The 27,991-nt window shown below is 43.0% G+C and overlaps 2 protein-coding genes across 2 annotated transcripts in view; both read left to right on the forward strand.

Annotated features, from left to right (window-relative positions):
- Positions 1–4,802, forward strand: part of LOC142468299 (uncharacterized) — a 181,412-nt gene extending 176,610 nt beyond the window's left edge. Inside the window, 2 exon segments of the mRNA XM_075574709.1 lie at positions 610–892; positions 1,828–4,802. The gene's annotated coding sequence lies outside the window, so the exon portion shown is untranslated.
- Positions 1–27,991, forward strand: part of LOC142468142 (uncharacterized) — a 493,482-nt gene that overhangs the window by 193,241 nt on the left and 272,250 nt on the right. The gene's annotated exons all lie outside the window — the stretch shown is intronic.

The raw sequence follows: 27,991 nt of genomic DNA on the forward strand, positions 1-27,991 counted from the left end.
TGGAGCATGCCGCATTAATTTTGCGTTCTCAGCCACGGGTCATGCGCGGTTGACGCGCTTATTGAGAATGGTTCGGATTTAATAGGTTGCAATTCTTCGCGTGTCCGCCAGATGGCAGATATTCATGAATTGTAATGCGCATGCGCTTCAGTAATGTGTCGACTTGCAGGTGTTTTGTTTAAAAACATACCACAGTGTGCTATTGTAACTTGGCCTTGAGACTGAAGGAAGAGGTTGCAAAAATGTATCAATTTAGGCTTTTAATATTAAAGAAAGACAAAGACCAGTTTCTGTTACAGTATTCTCCAGAGAGCCATCGCCATGAGTATTCAAGTGCAGCCCGTTTTCCAAAAACCCGACAGAAGTACGCGTATTTGATATGGGCCGCGATTAATGCAACAGATGATAAGATGGCAACAGTTGTTCAAATTTATCAGTATTTTATCGAAAACAATGACTTTTACAAATTTTCGCCAGCTCCTCATACGTGGAAGCGTGCAATAAGGAAAAGGTTATGTAGCGATCCCTGTTTTTATCGTATTGAGCCACAATTTGTTGGAGGGTATTGGTGTGTATCACCGGCTTTTTCCTGTATCTATGATCATGCAGACGGCACAAGGCGAAGGATCGTGTTAAAACCAACTAAGAAACGACAGTCGCTGCCAAGCAATGCACCAGCACCGGCTTCCAATAACGGTCCCACCGTCAGTGACAAGCCTGAGCCGGATTTCGCGTGCAGTTTCGATCAAGCTTGCATGTACCTAAGCAATTTCCAGCCTCATCAGCTGACTACAGGTGGACTAGTCCAGCTGCAAACTATCGACGTGGATGATCAAGAACGCTGGACTGGCAGTGGACCGGCGCCGGCACCAGCTGAATGGGAAATTCTATGGTGAGTATTGTTGCCGTATTATTTTCTGTGTTTTTTTTATTTTGACAATACAGTATCACTATCGGTGCGATTCAAAAGTCAAGCGATTCTCCTGTAAGTATTATTGGCTGAGCGGCTTCTGTCATGGAACAGGAATACTCCTGTCTGCACTTCTGTTTCACCCCCCCTTTTCTCGCAGCCCTGCTTGTCAGCTTATTAATGCCAGCTGTATGTGTTTGGTTCTGCACACAAACACAGTGCTTGTGTGATAAATACAGTGCCATTTCCCCTCTCCCAGCAGCTTGCTGTATTAGAGATGCGACATTATTGCTACATGTTGTAGCTCCCCCAGACACTCCTGTGAGTTGCCATAGCAGCCCCAGCCTTTCTCTCAAATGGGCTAGTCTGCTTTCTCCCCCTCTGCTCTGCCCACAGATGGTCTGTCCCCAGACTATCTTACTACCCAGCATACATTGCCATTTCCTTTCCACCATTCCTCTGGACTCGTGAGTACCTTGCTGTAACCCCTGTAATGGTGCTGCAGGATTATCTTTTCACCTCCCTTTACTACTAAGCACACACAGAGATATTTAGACCTACACCTCTACACAATAAACTGTTTTTCCCTGCTTTCTCCAAAATAAAGTAAGAAAAGAAACAGACCTTGTCGTGCTTGGAAAAGAGGGCCGAGTTGACACTATCTGAGCTAAGTCATCGTACACGTGACCCTCTGGCTTCCAGAATAGCTTCTACAGTACTGCAGATACTGAACTATTGGTGGAACGCTAGGCGCATGCGCATTGGAACCTTCTTGAAACGCATACAGTATGCGTGTCATTACATCGACGGTAGGCGCATGTGAACAGGAGATTCCCCCCCGAGAAAATTATTGGTGGGACTGGCTGGGAACTTTTTTAGACCATTACAGTAAAACTTTTCTTTTTGTTTTTCCTCAGAAAAGAAAACGGCTAATGGAGGGATTTCGATGGATAATATCGCTTTGTGTAACAATGCCTGCACATTGCTGAATCGGATTTAAAATCCCACGTACCGGAGTCTACAGTTTAGTGGCTGATGTACACTATGCTGATGTTTTCCGGCCGTACAGTATACAATACTTTTTTATAAACACTATACTGTGTAATAAACCCGAAAAAATAAAAACTATGCATTTATTCTACATGTATTACAGTACTGTACATACAGTATGTGTCTTCTATACAGTGCCAGTATGTACAGTACTGTATGTGTCTTCTATTTTTTTTAATACTCTTGTACTGTGCATGCCTACAGTATACAGTACAGTGTGCCTGGACAGTAGTGTACATTCTAGAAACACTGTATTTTGTTACAGTAGCAAATCCTATCCTACCTGTGTTTCACCATCTCCCAAAGATCCATAAGTCGCTTGTGTATCCTCCAGGCAGACCTATAATATCTAGTATTGGATCTTTGGGAGATGGTGTTTCTAGGTATGTGGACTTTTTCTTGCAGCCGTTGGTTCAACAATTACCTTCATTTTTGAAAGATTCTTTTGATTTACTTTCAGACATAAAAAATATCACATGGTGTCACACATACACTTGGGTCACATTAGATGTGACTTCCCTATACACGATTATTGAACACACTAAAGGTATCAAAGCAGTCACTCACTTTTTAAATAATTCCAATCTTCACCTGGCACAAATCACGTTTATTTTGGATTGTGTATTATTTTTACTACAGCACAACTATTTCACTTTCAATAATCAATATTATTTACAGACACAGGGCACGGCTATGGGGACTTCTTTCGCACCCTCATACGCCAATTTATTTATGGGACTTTGGGAAACTCAACACATTTTCGGTGACACTAACCCGTAAAGACACTATATCAAGTTTTATCGTCGATACATTGACGACTTGTTATTAATTTGGTCTGGGGACGCACAAACACTTTTATTATTTTTTGCATATCTTGAATCCAACGACTGCAATCTCAGATTTACACACACAGTTCATGACCATCATATTGATTTCTTGGATCTCCACTTATACGTGGACACTGATCTTTCAATACAAACTAATATCTACAGAAAGGAACATTCTCGCAACTCCCTGCTCAGAGCAAATAGCGCACATCCTAAACCACTGTTGAACAGCATTCCTAAGAGCCAATTTCTACGTCTCAGGAGGATATGCTCGACGGAAAAATGTTTTAATGATGAAGCAGAACAACTTAAAACGAGATTCAAGGCTCGTGGTTATTCGGATGGTGTTATTGAAAGTGCTCTTCAGAGCGTGAAACAATGTAAAAGAGCAGATATATTGTGTAGATATAAGAACAAAAAACAAAAGAAAAGGGGCGCTCAGGAGGGAGAGGTACCCCTATTTATCACCACATATTCGAAACAAGCAGGAATTATAAGACCAATCCTCAACAAACACTGGAAAATACTCCGATTGGATGGAGACCTAGATATAGTCACACAATCTAATCCAAAAATAGTTTACCGTAAAGCCAAAACATTGGGGGATCACTTATCACCCAGCATGTATAGAGACAGAATGGTTACAGAGAGAAAGCTTCCGAAGGGGTTTTACAAATGTGGAACATGTAATTTTTGCAAATTTGCACTTCCTATTAAATCAGTGAGGAACATATATACTGGACGCAAATATAGGATTAACTCTTTTCTAACCTGTAACTCCAAATTTGTTGTTTATGTTCTCAAGTGTGCATGTGGGTGTAGTTATATTGGAAGGACTATAAGACCACTAAAGATAAGAATTAGGGAACATATTAGAACCATAAGGAATAAGGATGACAATTACCCAGTGGCCAGACACTTTAATAACTGTGTACAGGGTTCAGTAGATCGCCTAACATTCAGTGCTCTCGAACATATAGCTACTCATCCTAGAGGAGGGGATAGGGAATCACTCCTCAATTGTCGAGAAATGCACTGGATATATACCCTGGGAACATTGGCCCCCAAGGGTATGAACACTGACTGGGAACTGAAACATTTCCTAAAATAAATAATCATATGCCCAGTTCATCATATAACACTCCTGCTCGAACGAGACTAAACACTGCATTGTATCTTCACATAAGAGTAATATATAACATGTGGTGACAATGATTTATATATATGCGAACCATGGAATATATGAGTTGACGATTACAAATGTATCTTGTCTCCACTATTTTATCTTTTATCCCAATCATAGACACAACATATCTTTATATAGAAATATTGTATGATATGTCGTGATAAAGATAACTATATATGTGAACTGCACAGTATATACATATGCTGATGATCAATAATGCACTATGCCTGTTCCAACTGATCCTATATCTACAGAAGGCTGACATATCAGGACTGCTAACTGTGGATACGTATTCAAGATTACCTAGATTCTATTTAATTAACTTGCTATTTGTATATGGCTATATCATTACTAGGTCTCTGCAGTTAGATGTATAAACAGCCTTGTTACATGCTATATATTATTTCCTCTCTGTATTACCTCCTGTACTACCATTTCAGTCGAATAGAGTGTTTTTTGTAATATCACTTATATATTGTTTTTAATTTGTATCAAACATTGTTATGTATACTGTTGTTTTTATATGTCACGAAGACATACTGTAGCCGATCCGCTGATCTGAGCCGCCTCCTGCACGGCATACGTGAGTGAATTTATTCATTCATCTCATTGGCAATATGAGACAGCCAATGAGATTGTAGCTTGGCGATCTCGCGCTAAAAAATCATGAAACCGAGATCAGCTGGGAGCGGGGAGAGACCTATATCAGCGGGCAGTTGCAGTGTGTAATTGTTCTCTTTGATAAAGGGCAGAAGCCTGAAACGCGTAAGAGAGTTTTACTTACCCACCACCATGATGTCGATCGTGGAATAAAGGACTTTTACTCACATTGGTGTCTAGCCCCTGCATCTACTTTGCTGTGCTCCGCTCAAACCTCTCTGAGGATTCCTACATACGTTTATTATTAGCGTGATGCACGCCGAAGGAACAGCCTATACTTCTCAACCGTGAGTACCCCAGCCCGCTCACCTACGGTCTGGGGCTTATTTTCCATGTACCCACATGCTTCCTAGGGGGACTATATACTGTTCATAGGTGGTCAGATATTTGTCACTGACCTTACCCATGGATACAGGTCCTGCCCGCAAAGGAAGGGGTTACCCATATGGATCACACGGTACACATGCTATAGAAGACGGTTTTTTCCTGGATGTTGTAACACAAATGATATATGATATATTGTTTACATCTACCTCTACAAGGAATCCCATATAGCTGAGCACGGTACTCTGGAGTTTCATCTCCTATCTTATCACGTACATTCTAGAAACACTGTATTTTGTTACAGTAGCAAAGGAGCCAATGGAACAATGTAAAACAAATCAACATGTTCTTTTATTGGTGGAGTAAGTACAAAAACATGTATTTACAAATACTGTACAATGTAGAAACATTTTAAGTGCACAGCAATTCAAAACATCAACAGGTGTATGGTTTACTGCTAGTGAAAACATTTATGTATAGAAAGTAAAAACATTTACAGTCAGTCAGTATTGTTTACAGTCACATGTTTTAAAAACAAATTCTTTATTCATAAAATATACAAACCGCAACGTCTACTTTATCAAAGAACGGCAAGTCAAAACATATACAGTGGGATGGTGTGCAAAACAGTCTGCACCAGTACAGTCCTCGAGGGCAGCAGACAGGCCCGGTTTTCAGGACAACCTTGAAAACCGTGCCTGTTTGCGGCCCTCAGGGACTGGAATTGTGCAGGTCCTGTGTGTGTGTGTACAGCAAGTTAAAACAGTAAGTTAAATACAGTACAGCAGGTCAAAACATCTCCTTTATTTACAGTAAGTTCAGCAGGTCAAAACATGTACTGTACAGTACAGCACAGTTCAGCACAACAGTATGGTCTTACAGTTCCCGTGATTAAACCATAAAGTCCACCACATTGTCCGTCCATGGCCGATTCCTTGCATGGCGCAAAATGCCATTAATGCAGTCTCGAACGCCTTTCATTAGAGGATCTGTAATTGGATAAAAGCGCCGCATTTCATCCAGAATGGTCTCTCTTAAATTTGCAGGAAGCGCCTTTTTTGCGCGATTTCTGTCGTAGTTCACTCTGAAGGCCCAGTCGCAGTACAACGAGTAGGGAACATGGTGCTTAAAAAGTAACAAGGCATACTTGTGGGGTGCACCAGCACTCATCACCCTATACTTCTCCCTGAGTGCCGGTGGCAGATCGCACAGGGTGATGTCGGGCACCGTATCGATGCGAGCGAATGTAGGTCTTCTACGAGCGGGTGTGCTTGAGGCAATGGCGATGGTAGGTTGTCTGGGAGGAAGCTTTCCTCCAGTCTTGGTCGCCGTGTTGTCTCCTGTCGTGGTCTTGACGGGGTTGTCATGTCCTCCTCAATGGCATACATGTACACTACATCTTCTGGTGGAGGGGGTGCGCTTGGTGATGGAAAGGGGTCGATGCTCCCATTCATCACATCCATGTCACTCCCCTGCTCCGGCGTCGGGGAAACAGGGGCATTAACACAGAGCAAAGTAAGCCTCTATCTTCTCCATCCGTTGATCCATATCTAGCATCCGTTGATCCATATGTATCATCCGTTGATCCATACTGTATGTAGCATCCGTTGCTCCACATTTACCATGGTCTCTAGAAGCAGATCTATCTTTGCTAGCACAATAGAGTTCCCGGGGAGATCCACACTTATCCCATTCAGCATCCGGTCTAACGAGCTGCTTCTTGTGCATGGCGTGTGAACATATGGGTGGATGGGTGCAACGGAGGATGAGATGGGGGTTCCATGGAGAGAAGTGGCAGCGACGTCGAAGAAGGGTGATGGAGGTGACCTGTGGATATCCGGTAGAGGAGAAGTGGCAGCGTTGTCGAAGAGGGATGGAGAAAGTGACCTTTGGATTTCCGGGCGAGAAGCAGAGTTGTCTAAGAGCAAAGGAGAAAGTGACCCGTGGATTTCAGAGGCGGCAGCGTCGTCGGATAGAACCGGAGAAGATGGCCTGTGGGTTTCCGGGAGGGCGGCAACAGCGTCGAGGACGAGGGGTGGAGAAGATGGGCTGAATATTTCCGGGACAGCGGCGGCAGAGTCGTCGAGGTGTATGGGAGGAAGAGGTCTGCGGATTCGATGGGTTGGCTGCCAATCGTTTTGCGTCGAGAGTACATCACCGTATATCTTCTTGACATTATAAGGCTGACGTCTATGAAAACCCTTAGCCTTTTGGGTCAGCAGAAGGTTTTCTTTATTGGCCTTAGCCTGTCGCTTTTGCCTTGGCGTGGAAATGGCAACCGCCTTTCGCTTTTTCTGCATGACAGGCACGGCAGAGGCGAGTGGGTTCCTGCGTCCGTAGAATCGGGGTTGCTCCATGGAAGCAGATGGCACAATGCAGTATCTGGACAAGGGCAAGTTCAGATAAAGATCATCGAGTGGTGGGCTATGCAAAGTGTGTAACCTTTTATGCATGGCGACGAGGTACAGGTGTTGAAAGTGGGCGTACTCTAATGTGAGTCATTACCGTATAAATACACCATCCATTTTGTGGATTCACTGCACATTGAATACACATCGACTAAACATCGAATATACATTCTTGTGTTTGTATTTCTTTCTACTCGCAGCAATGGTTGTTAAAAAGATTTCCAAGGATCTCAGCATGCTTATTAAGGAGATGTACACGAGCGGACACCGAATTGCTGCTATCCAACACTGGTTAGCTACTTCTGGCCTCGTTGTGCCAGCAACCACCGTGAGCTATCATGCACACGGAGAAAACGGAGAAAACAGAGAACGCAAAAGGGCACCAAGGGTAACTAACGCGTAAGTATATTTATAAAACTTTTTTTTAAAAATTTAGATCCAAAAATGTACTGTACATCTACAGTACTGTATCTAATATTTTTGTTATTTCTGTAGATTTATATTACAACAGTATATATATTTTGTATATTTATATTACAACAGTATATATATTTTGTATATTTATATTTATATTACAACAATATATATATTTTGTATATTTATATTTATATTACAACAGTATATATATTTTGTATATTTATATTACACCAGTATATATATTTTGTATATTTATATTTATATTACAACAGTATATATATTTTGTATATTTATATTTATATTACAACAGTATATATATTTTGTATATTTATATTTATATTACAGCAGTATATATATTTTGTATATTTATATAACAACAGTATATATATTTTGTATATTTATATTTATATTACAACAGTATATATATTTTGTATATTTATATTTATATTACAACAGTATATATATTTTGTATATTTATATTACAACAGTATATATATTTTGTATATTTATATTTATATTACAACAGTATATATATTTTGTATATTTATATTTATATTACAACAGTATATATATTTTGTATATTTATATTACAACAGTATATATATTTTGTATATTTATATTACAACAGTATATATATTTTGTATATTTATATTTATATTACAACAATATATATATTTTGTATATTTATATTTATATTACAACAGTATATATATTTTGTATATTTATATTACACCAGTATATATATTTTGTATATTTATATTTATATTACAACAGTATATATATTTTGTATATTTATATTACAACAGTATATATATTTTGTATATTTATATTTATATTACAGCAGTATATATATTTTGTATATTTATATAACAACAGTATATATATTTTGTATATTTATATTTATATTACAACAGTATATATATTTTGTATATTTATATTTATATTACAACAGTATATATATTTTGTATATTTATATTACAACAGTATATATATTTTGTATATTTATATTTATATTACAACAGTATATATATGTTGTATATTTATATTACAACAATATATATATTTTGTATATTTATATTACAACAGTATATATATTTTGTATATTTATATTTATATTACAACAGTATATATATTTTGTATATTTATATTACAACAGTATATATATTTTGTATATTTATATTACAACAGTATATATATTTTGTATATTTATATTACAACAGTATATATATTTTGTATATTTATATTTATATTTCAACAGTTTTATATTGCTGCATATTAATAGAACAATATATTGTATCCTCTTGATCTACTGTCTCTAATATTTTTACTTACCGGAATGTTTTTCTTTACATTGTAGGGAGACAACTCTTCTGGTGGACAAAATAAGTGAGGAGAATGATGAGAAGAGTGCATTAAGGGTCAAATACACTCTGCAGGAAAATCACAATCTCACTGTATCCGAGACCAGCATAAAGAAGATGAGACGCAGCATTGGATGGAAATATGGACGTGTGAGGTTAGTACTGGACAGTACAGGAGGTAAAAGTGTTGTTTAGGAAAATGTACTGTACCGCTAAAATTATTTATTCCTTGCCATTACAGAGCGTACCCCATGATAAGGGACGCAAACAAAATCAAAAGAGTGGTCCAGGCCCAGGCATGGATCGACAGTGGGGAAACTTTCCAGGATTGCATCTTCACTGACGAGTCTACTGTGTCGCTGGAGAGATTTGCAAGCTTTGCATTCCACAAAAAAGGTCGGATATCTATGAAGCCGCGTCCAAAACACCCTGTGAAGATGCATGTGTGGGGTGCCATCTGTAGGCATGGACCAGAATGCATTGTCATCTTTGAAGGTAAAATATATGAAATATAATGTAGCCTTATGCACTGTACTTTACTAGTGTATCCTTACTGTATGCACTGTACTGTACTATTGTGCAGTTTTTTGAGCACTTTTCTTGCTATAGGAATCATGAATAAAGCTTTCTTCCAAGACAACATTGTCCCTGAGAGAGTGCAATACATCACACGCGAGTTCCCGAATGCTCACCGCTTCTACCAGGACAACGATCCGAAGCACAACGCGTCAACAGCGCATATCCTTGAGCGCGGTATCAACTGGGTGAAGACGCCAGCGGAGTAAGTGCGGTAACTGTGTCTCATTTTCCCCCCACTGTTTTTACTGTGTACTGTACTGTATCTCTTAAACTAATTGTCCTTTTTTTCCAATGACAGATCGGTAGACTTCAATCCGATCGAAATGGTCTGGCATCAGCTGAAGGACCATATCCGGAAAGTGGAGAAACCCTCCAAAAAGGACGAGTTGTTGAAAGGCATAATGAGTTTTTGGAACGATGTACTCACCGTGGAACGCTGCAATAAATATATAGACCATATTGCCACTGTGTTGCCCATTGTGATCGCGCGTAATGGGCAAGCATCAGGAAAGTAGTACTGTGCTGTAGTATTGTAAGTACAGTATGATACAGGTAAGTATGGCACAGATTTTTTCTTTCCCAATAGTCAGAGTATACAGTAGTTACAGTTTTTTCTTTACAGAGAGAGCAGCACCAGCCATGTACAGTAGTACTACACATCACACAATATAAAATAAAGAAAAACCTGGCGCCAAATTGTCAGTGGAATATCCTGAACTCCTCAAGGGATCCGCACACTTGCTCGACAGACCATGCAAAGAGAAAAACACAAACAAACAAAAATCATAGCGCAACACTGTAGGATGAGCAGTACTGCACTAATACACACAAACAATTAAGAGTCCTAGCGACAATTAAAAAACTATTTATTAAAAGGAACTATGCCAAGTCAGGCATTGGCAAATACAAAGAACCGCAGGTCATCTGGGACACAAAAATTGGAGCCCTACTTACAGACAGCAAGGCTTAAACTCGCATTGGTAGGAACAAGTCCTAAATACAGATGGTCTCCCTGCCGGGTGATGTCTCTGCTCCGTTGCGGCTTGAGCTCCAGACCGTCCCTGCGATGGTAGCCGGAACAGCTCCGGCCGTGGAGGCTGGTGTGCGGGGTCCACAGCTCTGCACCGCGTGTAGACACACGCCTCACTTCCTCCTCCGGAGCAAACGGGAAATCTCTGCGCGCCCGCGCGCGATAGTACCTGTGGCCTTAAAGGGACAGCTGGCAGGCTGAAGGGAAAGCTGGGCTCCAATGTCAAATGACCAGTGTTCGACAAACCTATACATTTGCTCGCCCCGGGCGAGTGGATTTAACCCTCGGGCGAGTAAATATTGGCCCAAGCAGCACACGTTTGGTACTAGGTGGCAAGTAGATTTTTTTGTGTGGCGAGTAGATTTTTTGGTGATTTGTCAACCACTGCAAATGACCATAAACGTTCAAAGCCAGTCCAACAGTGGCAATGGCTAGTGGCATTGCCACTGTTGGACTGGCTTTGGACGTTTATGGTCATTTGACATTGGAGCCCAGCTTTCCCTTCAGCCTGCCAGCTGTCCCTTTAAGGCCACGGGTACTATCGCGCGCGGGCGCGCAGAGATTTCCCGTTTGCTCCGGGGGAGGAAGTGAGGCGTGTGTCTACACGCGGTGCAGAGCTGTGGACCCCGCACACCAGCCTCCACGGCCGGAGCTGTTCCGGCTACCATCGCAGGGACGGTCTGGAGCTCAAGCCGCAACGGAGCAGAGACATCACCCGGCAGGGAGACCATCTGTATTTAGGACTTGTTCCTACCAATGCGAGTTTAAGCCTTGCTGTCTGTAAGTAGGGCTCCAATTTTTGTGTCCCAGATGACCTGCGGTTCTTTGTATTTGCCAATGCCTGACTTGGCATAGTTCCTTTTAATAAATAGTTTTTTAATTGTCGCTAGGACTCTTAATTGTTTGTGTGTATTAGTGCAGTACTGCTCACCCTACAGTGTTGCGCTATGATTTTTGTTTGTTTGTGTTTTTCTCTTTGCATGGTCTGTCGAGCAAGTGTGCGGATCCCTTGAGGAGTTCAGGACATTCCACTGACAATTTGGTGCCAGGTTTTTCTTTATTTTGTGTTATTCTGTTAGTACTGGCAGTATCACCGGGCAGCCAACCTTTATTAGAAGTCATTATTATACTATCACACTGTGTTTTACACTTTAGCGCTAGTTCACAATTTTTTGTTGAACACATCACACAATGCCATAATACAGTACGCACATAACTGCACTAATTTTTTGCTTTATTGTCGTTTCAGGAAAAAAGGGTGGCCTGGGGAGAGGTGGGGTGTTGTGTCCAGTCTAATCTGTTTGTACAGTCATATGTACAGTATATAAACAGCAGTAATGATGTACACAAAACCTCTCCTCTCTCAATGAACTACTGTACTGTACACAGAATGAGGAACAAGATAAAGACAGAAAAAATAATATTACTATATATATATATATATATATATTATACATTACAGTATATATTATTAAATAATATTCTTATAAATGTGCATTATTCATGTTTCCCCATGTTTTACAAATGTTTTCTAAATGTTTATCCAATTTCAATCTGCCAAAAGAACTTAATAAAGACTGCATTATGTATTATTCATGATTATTTTTATATTTGTATTTTTTGGTTCCTGATAAAATAAAATAAATATTTATTCACATTCCTGCTAGTCATAATCATTGACAAAACCACAACCCCACCCCCCCACCCCTACAGTACACCAATGAATAAGAATGAATGACAAAACAACATGAATCAGTTAATGGTTTTTTTAACTCTCAATTCTCACAATGCTGTGCAAATCGGATTTACATTTCAAAATCGAGAAGGGATTTTCCAAAGCGTTACCGTAAACAAAGCCTCAAAGGGTTGGGGGGGGGGGGTGATTACACGCAGGCGCACTGAGGCTTTGTAGCTCGGCTATGGACAGATTAAGAACACAATGGCATTATTCTGAAAATTAATGACTCTTTGGAGAGACGGGATTGGGTGACTCATGCGCAGTAAACAGCAAGCTCCCATCTCTAAAAGGATTAGAGTACACGCAGGCGCAGTGAGGCGATTGACGCTCGGCTAGGGACGGATTAAAAACACAATGACTAACTTCAAAAAATGAATGACTCTGTGGAGGTGTCTGTCGATAAGAGTTTGTATGTGCGTGGGGGAGGGATGAAGGATTAGTTGTGCAGCAGTTCAAAGAAATAACATACTGTACTGTAGAGTACAGAAATTTCAAAAGGCAGTTCATCATAACACTGTAATTGGATCCCTACACCCCCCAAATACAGTACATAAAAAGCACCCAAATCAACCATGTGCAGGCAAACGCACAGATTTAATATCGTAATATCAAGATTGTTTTTGCAGGCTTGTGGATAAAATAACAGTTAAAAAATCATAATTAAAATTTTTTGGGGGGGCACTCAAGCAAGCAGTGGTGGGTGAAGTTACAGGCACATGAGCAGGAGTAAACTAGCTCTCATCCGAAAGAGGATTACACACAGGCGCACAGAGAGGTGATGCTCTGTGCAAATCAAATTCGAGAAGGGATTTTCCAAAGCGTTGCCGTAAACAAAGCCTCAAAATTCCCATCTCAAAGAGAATTACACGCAGGCGCAGTGAGTCTTTGTAGCTCGGCTATGGACGGATTCAGAACACAATGGCAAGATTCAGTAAATTAACGACTCTGTGGAGAGGGGGGGGGGTTGGGTGACTCATGCGCAGTAAGCAGCTAGCTCCCATCTCAAAAAGGATTACACGCAGGCGCAGTGAGGCTTTGTAGCTTGGCTATGGACGGATTAAGAACACAATGGCAAGATTCAGAAAATTAACGACTCTGTGGAATTTCAAATCCTTGAGCTAGTGTTCGTGGGGGAGGGGACTACAGGGTACAGCTGCATGAAGTTCAAAGCTAAAGACATACTTTAATTTCAAAAGGCAGTTCATCATAATAATACACCCCCAAATACAGTACGTAAAAAGCACACAAATCAACCATGTGCAGTCAAACGCACAGGGTCGCAGTCAAAAGCTACAGCACAGATTGAATATGGTAAGATGGTTTTTGCAGGCTTGTGGAGAAAAAAAAAATTACAATAATAATTTAAAAAAAAATTTTTTGGTCACTCACTCAGGCAAGCAAGCAGTGGTGGGCGAAGTTACAGGCGCATGCGCAGTAAATTCCTGCTTTCAAGCAGGAATGTGATTGAAACCAGACACACGTTCAAAGGAATGGTGTGGGAGAGATGTACTGCATTGCACAGAAGATAAGATGTTGAAATACCCTGCAGTGCAGTTAATTATCCTGAGCGAGGGGAGAGCGCTGTATATGCCGAAATGTGACACTCTTACAGTACTGTATACGCCTATGCGTTTCAACAATTTTCAACTGAGACATACAACTACAATTCCCAGCAGCCTCTGGGGACTGCACTTTCACCCTGGTCACAGGCAGCATTGAAGCCAATAGAGCTGGCAGATTCTCATGTTGCAGAGTGGCAACAATGTTGTGTGCAGACAGGGTTTTTGTCAGTTGGAGCTGGGAGCAAAAAGGGGAAGTAAGGGTGTAGGGAGCAAGTGGCTCCTGCACCAGGTAAGGTTCCCCAGGTCAAAGACAGGCCCCAACTCCCCACCAGGTTAGTGGGTAATTAATAAGGGACGGCCCCAGGTTAGGGACCCTGCCCTTAAGTGCGTGTGGTGTGCAGTCTTGTGCCACGGCTGTCAGTGCTGTGAGGGCTGACAAGAAGGCATCGTGTGTGTGTGCAGCACGTTCGTTGCAGGTACCCAGCAGGTTGCAGTGCGTTTCTGCAGGTGCTGGGAGTATTAGGTAGGAGTTAGCAGTAAGGACCGGGAAGAGCTAGGGGAATGGAGTAGGCCAGTAACCCCTTAGGTCCCAGATAGGTCCTTACACCCGTTTGTGGTGCTTCAGGGACAGGCCCTAGGTTAGGGACCCTGTAACAGTAGTACTAGTGTTAGATAGGGACACAGCGGACGCTGCGCTCCCCGAGAGGAGACTTGGGCTCAAGTCAGGTGCCCAGGGAGACAGAGACTATCTCCAGGGTGGGATCGCCCCTGGCGGACCCTGTGCAAGGAACCACAGGATCAGACGGAATCACCAAGCGGCAGATCCTTTTTGAAGTTGCTTGCAGGCCCGAGTGCAGGAGCGCTCGGCAGGTATTTTCCTATGTGCACCAACGTATCCTAACATATCACAACTACACATAGTGGCAGCGCTGACCACGGGACAAGGATGTTGGGCTGTGGACACAGTGTGGGGATACACGGTGACTGTGGAGTTACTCCCTAGGGGGAATGTTATAAGTGTGTGTTATTGCCTGCATATATAAACTGGTTATATCATCCCTGAGTATGTGGTTATTGTATATGCGGGTCCTGGGTAGGTAACCTTCTACATCCCTAGAACCCTACACAGGTGGAGGCGCTGAAACCGAGAACGTTCCAGAGGATTCACCCCAGGCTCTCACTGGCGGAGGCTCAGACCTCCTGTGAGCCTGCAGGTATATGCACCACACCTGGTAACATAGTAGGTTCTCCACACTCACACTATATCTGCAATTGGGTGGGGGAATACCCGTTACATAATAATACAAATAATAATAATAACAGACTGAGAATCCAAGCGCTCTATATCCCTCCCTTAAAAAAGGCCCCAAATCAATATTGATATGTAGGGATGTGTTATTTTGCTTTCCCTTTGCTGCAGCGCGTCTCCAGAAGGAGTGTTTGAAGGTTCCGCGGCGGCCCGACAGCATAGGGCGCCGCCATGTTGTTGCACAATAGCGGGAAGCGATGTCAGAGCAGAGAGAAGTCGCGCATGCACGGTGCAAGCGCGCTAACGGCTGGCCAATAAGGAAGAGGCTCAGCCAGTAACTACAACCCCCAGGAGCCTTAGCAAAGTCACCTGACGCCAGGGACCGAATAGGAGGGCTGGAATTGTGGGAGGCAGGAAAGGGAAGCGTGGGGGAGAGACCACGCTAGTCAGAGGGCACCGGAGGAGCAAGGGAAGAGGTAGTGTGGGTGCAGGTGGTCCGTGACCCACCTGCATAGGATAGATGTTCCCCGTAGGCCCCAGGATGTCCCCTGAGTCACCGTAGAGTGTGGTGCTGCAGGGACGCCCTGTAGTGATAGCTACATCAGCCCTTACTGTACCACAGATAGGGACAAGTGTGCGGAGTCGCGGTTGCTGCTAGTCGTCTGGGACCAGGTTGCTGAGCATCGTGACATCGGACAGACTGCGCTGGATCTTCGGATCCTTTTTGAAGTTGTCACCGGTCACCGCAGTGACCGGAAGGTATTTACTAAAGTGCACCAACACCGGTCAACAGGCGCTGATCCCGCCTTTGGGAACACTCTTTGGGGACACTAAGTGGAGTGGCCAAAGGACTGAGCCTATATACAAATACAATACATGGACACGGTGTGGGGGCACGCGGTGACGGGACAGTGACAGTTAACTCTTTGACAAAGGGACTTGTTCCCGAAACGCGTCAGAGTTACCCTGTACCCCTCACTTGTCATGGAATAAACTATTTTTTAACCCTTTTTTCTGGTTTGTGGCCCCACTCCTTGCTACTGCTGTGCTCCGTTTTGGACCTCTTGGGACACCCATTCAACCTACCTTGCTGACGTGAGGCACGCATCACCCAGGGACAAGCTGCTGTATTGTGAGTACTTACCTGTTCACTCCACATGGTCATGTTAGTTTTGCAGGCTGCTTTATCGGGAGGGTAGGCATGACCATTATGGTATATATATAGGTCTGTCACCACCCCATAGACACCTATGCATTGTTTTTACTGACTGGAGTTTAGATAAACAGGTTTCAAGAAAGTCTCACATAGCTCTGATTATAGCTGATTCCCAATGGGTGATTTACAAGTGAACATTATTACACTGATGCTATGGTGTAATTGAGCCCTGATTCTGGGACTGGTTCCCTCAAACCTTACGTGCGTTACAGTAAAACATTTCCAATCCTATGTGTGTTGTTATTGTTCTTACCCAGGGGAATCTTATGCGATGGGGATCCTGGGTAAGTGGAGGCGCTGCCAGTAAGATAATTAGTACCCCCAGGCTCCCAGTTAGTGCAGTACCCGTAGTCGCTCTAGAGCGTAAGAAAGAGGGCTTCAGATATTTAACCCTTGAGGGCTGAGGGTTTTCAAAACATAAATCCAATATGTTTCCTGCCTTGAAATTTGGACACTTTTGTTGCCTCCTCTCCATTTAGATTTTATTTTATCGACCCCTATGAATTTAACCCTTTGGGCCCTGAGAGGGGAATTCCTTAAAGTGCTGGGACACGCTATGTTGAAGGAAGGGTGTGCAGCGCACAGCAGTAATGAAAAGAGCAGGTCTTGCAAAAAATAAGTCCTTTATTGAAGATTCATAGTGATGTGGGACAGCAGCAACCTTCTACGCGTTTCGTTCAGAAGAACTTTATCAAGAAGTGCTGTGTGTATTAAAACTGACAATTTAAATACAGCTGATTTGCCTGATTTCGCGGCAAAAATGACGTCACTGGAAGTCTCTAACCAATAAAATTCAAGATCTCCGCGCATACGCGCAGCGCCAGAGTACTAAGAGTCCCCTGCTTATACCACCCGAGCTGGACGTCTCTGCCAATAATATTCATGATCTCCGCGCATGCGCGCGGCGCCAGAGTGCTAGGGATTCCCTGCTCATACCAGCCGAGCTCAATCACTGGATGTACGCCCCTCCGGGCAGTTCCACCGATGAGAGCACGCCTCTGCCAATCACAGGGGAACACCCATTCCTCTCCGCTCAGTGCATGTGCTGATAGATCACCCTTCCCATGTTACTTCACAACACAGCATAACGACCCTAAGGGAGGTTATAAATGGGTATTGGAGACGGGTGTAATATCAAGTTGTATATAGAGGAATGAATAAGCTAGGGGATATAAGGCAATCAGCTGTAGTATATAAACATAACACAGTTAAGTATAGGCACAATGTGAATATACACACATACATGAAAACATATATATATATATATATATAGTAACAATAGAATTATATAATTGTTAGTTAGAAAAATACATATAACAAGACAATTTATTAATTAAAAATTATGTTAACCAAAACAAGTTATGAATTAAAAAATACTAAATAAGCAATAAAAACATGTTAAAAAAATGCAAATGTGTCTTGTGCCTATAGTTAAGCAACAGAAAATTGCATGCCCCAATGCAGCGGTGCGCAAAGTGGGGGGCGCGACCCCCAAGGGGGGCGGGAGATTGTGCTGGGGGGGCGCGGGCAGTTGCAGAGGCCCCGCGCTCTTCCCCCAGGCATTTAAATTAAATGCCGGGGGATCGCGTGAGGCCCCTGCAACTGTTTACTTACCGGGATTCAGCAGTCTGTGTTGCGTCGCCATGGCAACGCGGCGTCAATAGACGCCGCGGCACCATGTGACCTGACGTCACACGCCCACGCAGCGTCATCTGACGCGGATAAAGGTAGGCAGGGGGGCGCGAGAGCCGGGGGCAGAGAGACAGGGGGGCGCAGCACAAAAAGTTTGCGCTCCCCTGCCCCAATGGATGAAAATAGAGGTCATGTGGTTTAAACATACAATACATTTCTATATAATGTGAAGTGCCGTGTAGAAGATATATACATGTTTATAAATAGACTGTCATTCATCTGTCCATAACGTGGTTTGAATGAATACATAGTAGACAATACTTTGGCAACATTAGTGATATTCAAAATATCTCAAGTACATTTTATTTGGACAAATTGGACACACTTTAACTAAAGTGGACAAGACAGAGAAAGCTCTTATTTGATGTAAATCTTATGTCACGGAGATGTGTATTAATGCTTTATAGAAATATGAATAAATCCCAATAGAGTGTTACTAGTGGTAATTTTAGATTTGTTTTCTATATATTAAAAATACAATGAGCAAAAATATATTGTTTTTAGAAGATAGATAGTCCTTATTTAAGAAAGTGGTTAATGTTCCATTCCACATTCATCCCATCAGGGAACCTTGTTTTTAATGTAAATATCCAGTAGGACTCTCTACAATCTAATATTTTTACAGTGTTACCCCCTCTTTCTTTTTTGATTATCTGCTCAATGCCCACAAATGAAAAGCTGTTAATGCCCCCCTGCCCACATTCCGAAAAATGCTTGGACACAGGATGCTCCATATCTTTTTTACGTATCAATCTGCAATGTTCCTGCATCCTTATTTTTAATGCCCTTGTGGTCCTGCCGACATATCTCTTCCCACAGCCACATGTGATGAGATAAACCACAAAGGTAGTGTTACAATTGATGAAATTATGTATAGTGTAACGTTTATGTGGACTGTGGGAAAAGACATGGCGAGCGGGTTTCATGAATTGACACATGTTGCAGTGATTGCATCTGAAGGATCCTTTGGTCAAAAAACGGTCTGAATCTTTAACTGGCGTTGATACCACACTAGGGGATAGGAATGTAGCCAATGTCTTGGCTCTTCTGTATACAAATTTTGGACCCTTATCTGTATATTCCCGAAGAATTGGATCCATCTTTAATAATTCCCAATGTTTATTCACAATTCTATTTACTTGACTGCTAGATTTACTATATTGTGAAATAAACAAAGGACAGGTCCCATGATCCTTGGTGTCTCTTTTTGTACCCTTCAGAGATTCAGTATGTATGCCCCCCCCTCACTCTGGACACAGACGGCAATACAGTTGCTCGCTCAATTTCTTTGACTTCCTGTAGTGTATTCTGGAGGGTCTCCCGATCATATCCTCTCTCAACAAATTTGTTTGTCAGCTCCTCAGACTGGGTCAGGAAATCGCCAAGGGTTGAGCAATTTCGCCTCAGCCTGAGGTACTGACCCTTGGATATTCCCTTAATCACAGATCTGGGGTGACAGCTGTCCGCTCTCAAAAATGAGTTCCTCGAATTTGGTTTCTTGTAAATATCTGATTGTATTTTTTGATTGATGTCTATGTAAAATAGAATGTCCAGGTAGCTAATGTGATGAGAATGATAGTCAATAGTGAGGTGAATATCCAAAGTGTTATTATTTAAATATTCTATGAATTCTAATAAAGTGTCAGTGTTCCCGTGCCAAATAAAAATAAGGTCATCAATGAAGCGTTTATAAAAAATAATATTGTGCCTATAAGAGTTGGTGCTACTAAAGATGAAATTATTCTCCCACCACCCCATAAAAAGATTGGCATAGGAGGGGGCAAAACTTGTCCCCATTGCCGTCCCCCGAAGTTGCAAATAAAATTTGTGATCAAAAAGAAAATAATTGTGAGTGAGTAAAAAAAGTATTGATTCCATAATGAATGTGGTTGTAAGTATTGAGCTTCCTGGACATTCTATAAAATGGCGGACAGCCGTCATGCCCAGATCATGTTGAATGATCGAGTATAGGGAGACCACATCCATAGTTACCCACAGGTAATCCTGATTCCAACTGATCTTTTGTAACTTGGTGAGCAGGTCCCCTGAATCCAGAATGAAGGAAGGCAAGGTCCTAACAAAAGGTTGTAAGTATGCATTCACATATTGAGACAGACCATCTCCCAAAGATCCAATGCTAGAGACTATTGGCCGACCAGGAGGGTCGACCAAAGTCTTATGGATCTTTGGGAGATGGTGGTATATGGGAATGACAGGATGGAGATTGATAATAAAGTCTAGTTCATGTTTTGTCAATACATGTGTAGCTGTCCCCAGATCCACCAACTCAAGGAGTTCCCTCAAAAAGCAGTCAGTGGGGTCCCGTGGTAATACAGAGTAGGAGGACACATCTCCAAGTTGGCGAAATGCCTCCATGAAGTAGTCAATCCTACTCTGCACCACCACAGCGCCCCCCTTGTCTGCATTCTTAATAACTAACATGGAGTTATCCTGCAATGACTTGATGGCAATTCTTTCTTCTTTACTAAGGTTATCATACCCTGAATTGGGAAAAGGAAAAGCCCTGAGCTAACAATCTGAGGTCACGAACCACAAGGTTCTCGAACGTACTAAGATATGGGCCTTTAGCAAAAGTGGGGTAAAACACTGACTTCTCCTTGAGTTTGGATTCCCAGTCTCCTAAGATGTATGTTTGTGTGTCTTCTAGAGTGTTGCCCTCTATAAAAAGATCTTCCATATCCCTGAGTATACAATCTTCTCTAAAAGAGTCAAGGGTTCCTATATGGGGGGAGGAGGAGGAGGAGCAAGAAGGATTAGTTGTTTTACAAATGGGTAAATTACTTATTTCACAAGGCACTTCACTTGGAGTTGTCACAGTCTGAGACCCACCTCCACTGTTTGGTTGATGAAAGAATTTTTTTAAAGTAAGTTTATGCACAAACTTATGGACATCAACCACTACACCAAATAACGTGGTTTGAATGAATACATAGTAGACAATACTTTAGCAACATTAGTGATATTCAAAATATCTCAAGTACATTTTATTTGGACAAATTGGACACACTTTAACTAAAGTGGACAAGACAGAGAAAGCTCTTATTTGATATAAATCTTATGTCACGGAGATGTGTATTAATGCTTTATAGAAATATGAATAAATCCCAATAGAGTGTTACTAGTGGTAATTTTAGATTTGTTTTCTATATATTAAAAATACAATGAGCAAAAATATATTGTTTTTAGAAGACAATCCCAAGGAGGGGGGGGAAGAAAAGACACGGGAGGAAAGAGGGCAAACAAAAGGAAAAAGAATTACTAAATTACACTAACAATGTTATCAACATCTCAGGTATGGAGTTGTCACATGCAGAGATCTCACTACTTAATAAAGGATTAAAATATGCTCCCACTATGGACATCGACCACTTTGGTGTAGTGGTTGATGTCCATAAGTTTGTGCGTAAACTTACTTTAAAAAAATTCTTTCATCAACCAAACAGTGGAGGTGGGTCTCAGATTGTGACAACTCCAAGTGAAGTGCCTTGTGAAATAAGTAATTTACCCATTTGTAAAACAACTAATCCTTCTTGCTCCTCCTCCTCCTCCCCCCATATAGGAACCCTTGACTCTTTTAGAGAAGATTGTATACTCAGGGATATGGAAGATCTTTTTATAAAGGGCAACACTCTAGAAGACACACAAACATACATCTTAGGAGACTGGGAATCCAAACTCAAGGAGAAGTCAGTGTTTTACCCCACTTTTGCTAAAGGTCCATATCTTAGTACGTTCGAGAACCTTGTGGTTCGTGACCTCAGATTGTTAGCTCAGGGCTTTTCCTTTTCCCATTCAGGGTATGATAACCTTAGTAAAGAAGAAAGAATTGCCATCAAGTCATTGCAGGATAACTCCATGTTAGTTATTAAGAATGCAGACAAGGGGGGCGCTGTGGTGGTGCAGAGTAGGATTGACTACTTCAAGGAGGCATTTCGCCAACTTGGAGATGTGTCCTCCTACTCTGTATTACCACGGGACCCCACTGACTGCTTTTTGAGGGAACTCCTTGAGTTGGTGGATCTGGGGACAGCTACACATGTATTGACAAAACATGAACTAGACTTTATTATCAATCTCCATCCTGTCATTCCCATATACCACCATCTCCCAAAGATCCATAAGACTTTGGTCGACCCTCCTGGTCGGCCAATAGTCTCTAGCATTGGATCTTTGGGAGATGGTCTGTCTCAATATGTGAATGCATACTTACAACCTTTTGTTAGGACCTTGCCTTCCTTCATTCTGGATTCAGGGGACCTGCTCACCAAGTTACAAAAGATCAGTTGGAATCAGGATTACCTGTGGGTAACTATGGATGTGGTCTCCCTATACTCGATCATTCAACATGATCTGGGCATGACGGCTGTCCGCCATTTTATAGAATGTCCAGGAAGCTCAATACTTACAACCACATTCATTATGGAATCAATACTTTTTTTACTCACTCACAATTATTTTCTTTTTGATCACAAATTTTATTTGCAACTTCGGGGGACGGCAATGGGGACAAGTTTTGCCCCCTCCTATGCCAATCTTTTTATGGGGTGGTGGGAGAATAATTTCATCTTTAGTAGCACCAACTCTTATAGGCACAATATTATTTTTTATAAACGCTTCATTGATGACCTTATTTTTATTTGGCACGGGAACACTGACACTTTAATAGAATTCATAGAATATTTAAATAATAACACTTTGGATATTCACCTCACTATTGACTATCATTCTCATCACATTAGCTACCTGGACATTCTATTTTACATAGACATCAATCAAAAAATACAATCAGATATTTACAAGAAACCAAATTCGAGGAACTCATTTTTGAGAGCGGACAGCTGTCACCCCAGATCTGTGATTAAGGGAATACCCAAGGGTCAGTACCTCAGGCTGAGGCGAAATTGCTCAACCCTTGGCGATTTCCTGACCCAGTCTGAGGAGCTGACAAACAAATTTGTTGAGAGAGGATATGATTGGGAGACCCTCCAGAATACACTACAGGAAGTCAAAGAAATTGAGCGAGCAACTGTATTGCCGTCTGTGTCCAGAGTGAGGGGGGGCATACATACTGAATCTCTGAAGGGTACAAAAAGAGACACCAAGGATCATGGGACCTGTCCTTTGTTTATTTCACAATATAGTAAATCTAGCAGTCAAGTAAATAGAATTGTGAATAAACATTGGGAATTATTAAGGATGGATCCAATTCTTCGTGAATATACAGATAAGGGTCCAAAATTTGTATACAGAAGAGCCAAGACATTGGCTACATTCCTATCCCCTAGTGTGGTATCAACGCCAGTTAAAGATTCAGATCGTTTTTTGACCAAAGGATCCTTCAGATGCAATCACTGCAACATGTGTCAATTCATGAAACCCGCTCGCCATGTCTTTTCCCACAGTCCACATAAACGTTACACGATACATAATTTCATCAATTGTAACACTACCTTTGTGGTTTATCTCATCACATGTGGCTGTGGGAAGAGATATGTCGGCAGGACCACAAGGGCATTAAAAATAAGGATGCAGGAACATTGCAGATTGATACGTAAAAAAGATATGGTGCATCCTGTGTCCAAGCATTTTTCGGAATGTGGGCAGGGGGGCATTAACAGCTTTTCATTTGTGGGCATTGAGAAGATAATCAAAAAAGAAAGAGGGGGTAACACTGTAAAAATATTAGATTGTAGAGAGTCCTACTGGATATTTACATTAAAAACAAGGTTCCCTGATGGGATGAATGTGGAATGGAACATTAACCACAATGTGGAATGGAACATTAACCACTTTCTTAAATAAGGACTATCTGTCTTCTAAAAACAATATATTTTTGCTCATTGTATTTTTAATATATAGAAAACAAATCTAAAATTACCACTAGTAACACTCTATTGGGATTTATTCATATTTCTATAAAGCATTAATACACATCTCCGTGACATAAGATTTACATCAAATAAGAGCTTTCTCTGTCTTGTCCACTTTAGTTAAAGTGTGTCCAATTTGTCCAAATAAAATGTACTTGAGATATTTTGAATATCACTAATGTTGCCAAAGTATTGTCTACTATGTATTCATTCAAACCACGTTATGGACAGATGAATGACAGTCTATTTATAAATATGTATTGTATGTTTAAACCACATGACCTCTATTTTCATCCATTGGGGCATGCAATTTGCTGTTGCTTATCTATAGGCACAAGACACATTTGCATTTTTTTTAACATGTTTTTAATTCTTTCTTAGCATTTTTTAATTCATAACTTGTTTTGGTTAACATAATTTTTAATTAATAAATTGTCTTGTTATATGTATTTTTCTAACTAACAATTATATAATTCTATTGTTACTATATATATATATATATATATATATATATATATATATATATATATATATGTTTTCATGTATGTGTGTATATTCACATTGTGCCTATACTTAACTGTGTTATGTTTATATACTACAGCTGATTGCCTTATATCCCCTAGCTTATTCATTCCTCTATATACAACTTGATATTACACCCGTCTCCAATACCCATTTATAACCTCCCTTAGGGTCGTTATGCTGTGTTGTGAAGTAACATGGGAAGGGTGATCTATCAGCACATGCGCTGAGCGGAGGAGGAGTGGGTGTTCCCCTGTGATTGGCAGAGGCGTGCTCTCATCGGTGGAACTGCCCGGAGGGCGGCGTACATCCAGTGATTGAGCTCTGGCTGGTATGAGCAGGGAATCCCTAGCACTCTGGCACTGCGCGCATGCGCGGTAGATCATGAATATTATTGGCAGAGACGTCCAGCTCGGCTGGTATAAGCAGGGACTCTTAGTACTCTGGCGCTGCGCGTATGCGCGGAGATCTTGAATTTTATTGGTTAGAGACTTCCAGTGACGTCATTTTTGGCGCGAAAATCAGGCAAATCAGCTGTATTTAAATTGTCTGTTTTAGTACACACAGCACTTCTTGATAAAGTTCTTCTGAACGAAACGCGTAGAAGGTTGCTGCTGTCCACATCACTATGAATCTTCAATAAAGGACTTATTATTTTCTGCAAGACCTGCTCTTTTCATTACTGCTGTGCGCTGCACCCCCTGGCTCTGGATACACATTCTACTACAGCTGCACGCTCTGGAAGGGGAGACTGGGAAGGAAGAAGAAAACTACTGTGAGTACAATACCTGGGGCTAACCCAATGAGGAAAGGGGGGGGGGCTGTCTTTTGGCAACCCACCCCAACCTTCAGGGTACCTTATGCCCTCCTAAGGCTCAGTACCACTAATTATTTATTTGTGAATTTACCCAGTTCATGCTCCCTTCCTTTAAACACAGTCCCAGCACTTTTTGAGCACCACTCCAAACACACAAACTATGTTGAAGGAAACCTTTGTCAGTGTTTGTGATGTGTTGGGCTACCCTAACCTCCTGCTTCCGTGTGCTGCGGCTGCATGTTGCTTATTGCAGGTGTAGCCGGGACCCCCTTTTTCCACCATTTGTTGTTGTTGGGTGGGACATGCTGCACCTAGGGAACGCTCCGATAACGGAGGTTCCGCGCAAGAGGGAGTCGCCATGTTAGGGTGGCAGAAGGTTGCGCATGCGCAGACAAGGGGAGCATAAGCCCGCGAAGGAGGAGAGCTCGGATAGGAGGGGAGTTAGGGAACTACGGGTCCCAGCAGACCCCGCGGTACCCGTGATGCGCGTGGGCCAATCAGGTACGAGGAAGGGAGGAAAAGGAAGTGATGGGGCACACGTTGGGTCAGAGCTAGCTGGAGGAGGAAGGAGAAGGAGCTCCGGTGTAGGGAGGCCGTCCGCCCCCTACCTAGACCGCATGCCCCAGGCCCAGTTAGGCCTGAGCCCCCGTAGTGTGAAGCTGAGCTAGGGACTGGCCATAGACAGGTTCCGGATTCCCTTACTGTTACAGGATCACTACCGGGACAGTTCTAAGTGTGCGGGAGGTCTGGGATCAGGCCCCGCTACCAAGTCGCAGCGTGTCTGGGTGGGGATCGCCCCGGACACCTACGGGTGACGTCATATACGCCCACACTGATCCTTTTGTGAAGACTGTTGCAGAACCGGGTACTGGGAGTGCCCGGCAGGTAAATTTCAAGTGCACCAACGGTACCATCATTCACTCAGGGACACGGTGGCTGCGCAGTCACATACATATACATTCACTGACTCACTTGAGAGTGGGGGATTTGTTTCAAAAGGGAACTGGACACGGGGTGGGATCACCCGGTGGAGGGAGGGGGAGAGTGAGCGTTCGGCAGGACGCTGAGAGTAGTGTCTCCTCTAGGGAGGGACACCCTGTTGATAAAGCGTATGGTTGCTAACAGTAAAGTATTTTGGTTAAGGTATATTGCTGTGTGTGTGTTAATGTACATAAGTTCCTGCGAAGACCCACTTCCCCTCGGGCGGAAGCTGTCGCAGGTGGAGGCGCTGCACCAAGTTATAAGTATTGTGCGTACCCCAGGCTCTCCGTGGCAGAGGCTCAGGTCCTGTGAGCCTACAGGTTATACAGCATATGGTAGTGCTCTGTGTTCGCTAGGAACCAGGGCTACACAGGGACACCGCAACACACATTATATCATCTGAATTACAGTCTGTTACATCCGACATCGCAAAGATTTCTTCTGTCACTTCCCATTGTACATTTCTGAGGGATGCAGGGAGGTGCCTATCCCATACATGAGAAATAATCATACAATATACCGTTTCCGGGAGGAGGGAGAGGAACAGTGAGGGGAGGGGGAGAGAGGCACAGTGAGGGAGGGGGAGAGAGGCACAGTGAGGGGAGTGGGGGAGAGGCACAGTGAGGGGAGGAGATGAGAGGCACAGTGAGGGGAGGGGGGGAGAGGCACAGTGAGGGGAGGGGGGAGAGGCACAGTGAGGGGAGGGGGGGGAGAGGCACAGTGAGGGGAGGGGGGGAGAGGCACAGTTGAGGGGAGGGGGGAGAGGGCACAGTGAGGGGAGGGGAGGGAGAGGCACAGTGAGGTGAGGAGGGGAGAGGCACAGTGAGGGGAGGTGATGAGAGGCACAGTGAGGAGGAGGGGGGGAGAGGCACAGTGAGGTGAAGGGGGGGAGAGGCACAGTGAGGGGAGGGGGGAGAGGCACAGTGAGGGGGAGGGGGGGCACAGTGAGGAGGGGGAGGAGAGGCACAGTGAGGGGAGGGGCACAGTGATGGAAGGGGGGGGCACAGTGAGGGGAGGGGGGAGAGAGGCACACGTGAGGGGAGGGGCACAGTGATGGAAGACAGGGCACAGTGAGGGGAGGGGGGCACAGGTGATGGAAGGTTGGGCACAATGAGGGGAGGGGGAGAGAGAGGCACAGTGAGGGGAGGGGGAGAAAGGCGCAGTGAGGGGAGGGGGGAGAGAAGCACAGTGAGGGGAGAGAGGCACAGTGAGCTGGGGAGGGGAGAGAGGCACAGTGAGGGAGGGGGAGAGAGGCACAGTGGGGGGGGAGAGAAGCACAGTGGGGGGGGGGGGGGAGAGAGAGAGCACAGTGAGGGGGAGGGGAGGCAGAGGCACAGTGAGGGGGGAGAGGCACAGTGAGGGGAGGGGGAGAGAGGCACAGTGAGGGGGGGGGGGTCCCCTATTACATCTTCTATTTGGGCTCTCAGCAAGCTGTATTACTTATGTAGCGGTCATGTAAAATGGCTACAGTCATCTCTCCTGCTGACAGTAAGGGCCTGGTAAGTTGTGGGCATGCCAGCAGTAATTATGGAGTTTGCCCTCACAACCCTGGTGGGGTGCCCTGTGTATGG

This window comes from Ascaphus truei, chromosome 1 (genome assembly GCF_040206685.1).
Source record: "Ascaphus truei isolate aAscTru1 chromosome 1, aAscTru1.hap1, whole genome shotgun sequence".
Taxonomy (NCBI): domain Eukaryota; kingdom Metazoa; phylum Chordata; class Amphibia; order Anura; family Ascaphidae; genus Ascaphus; species Ascaphus truei.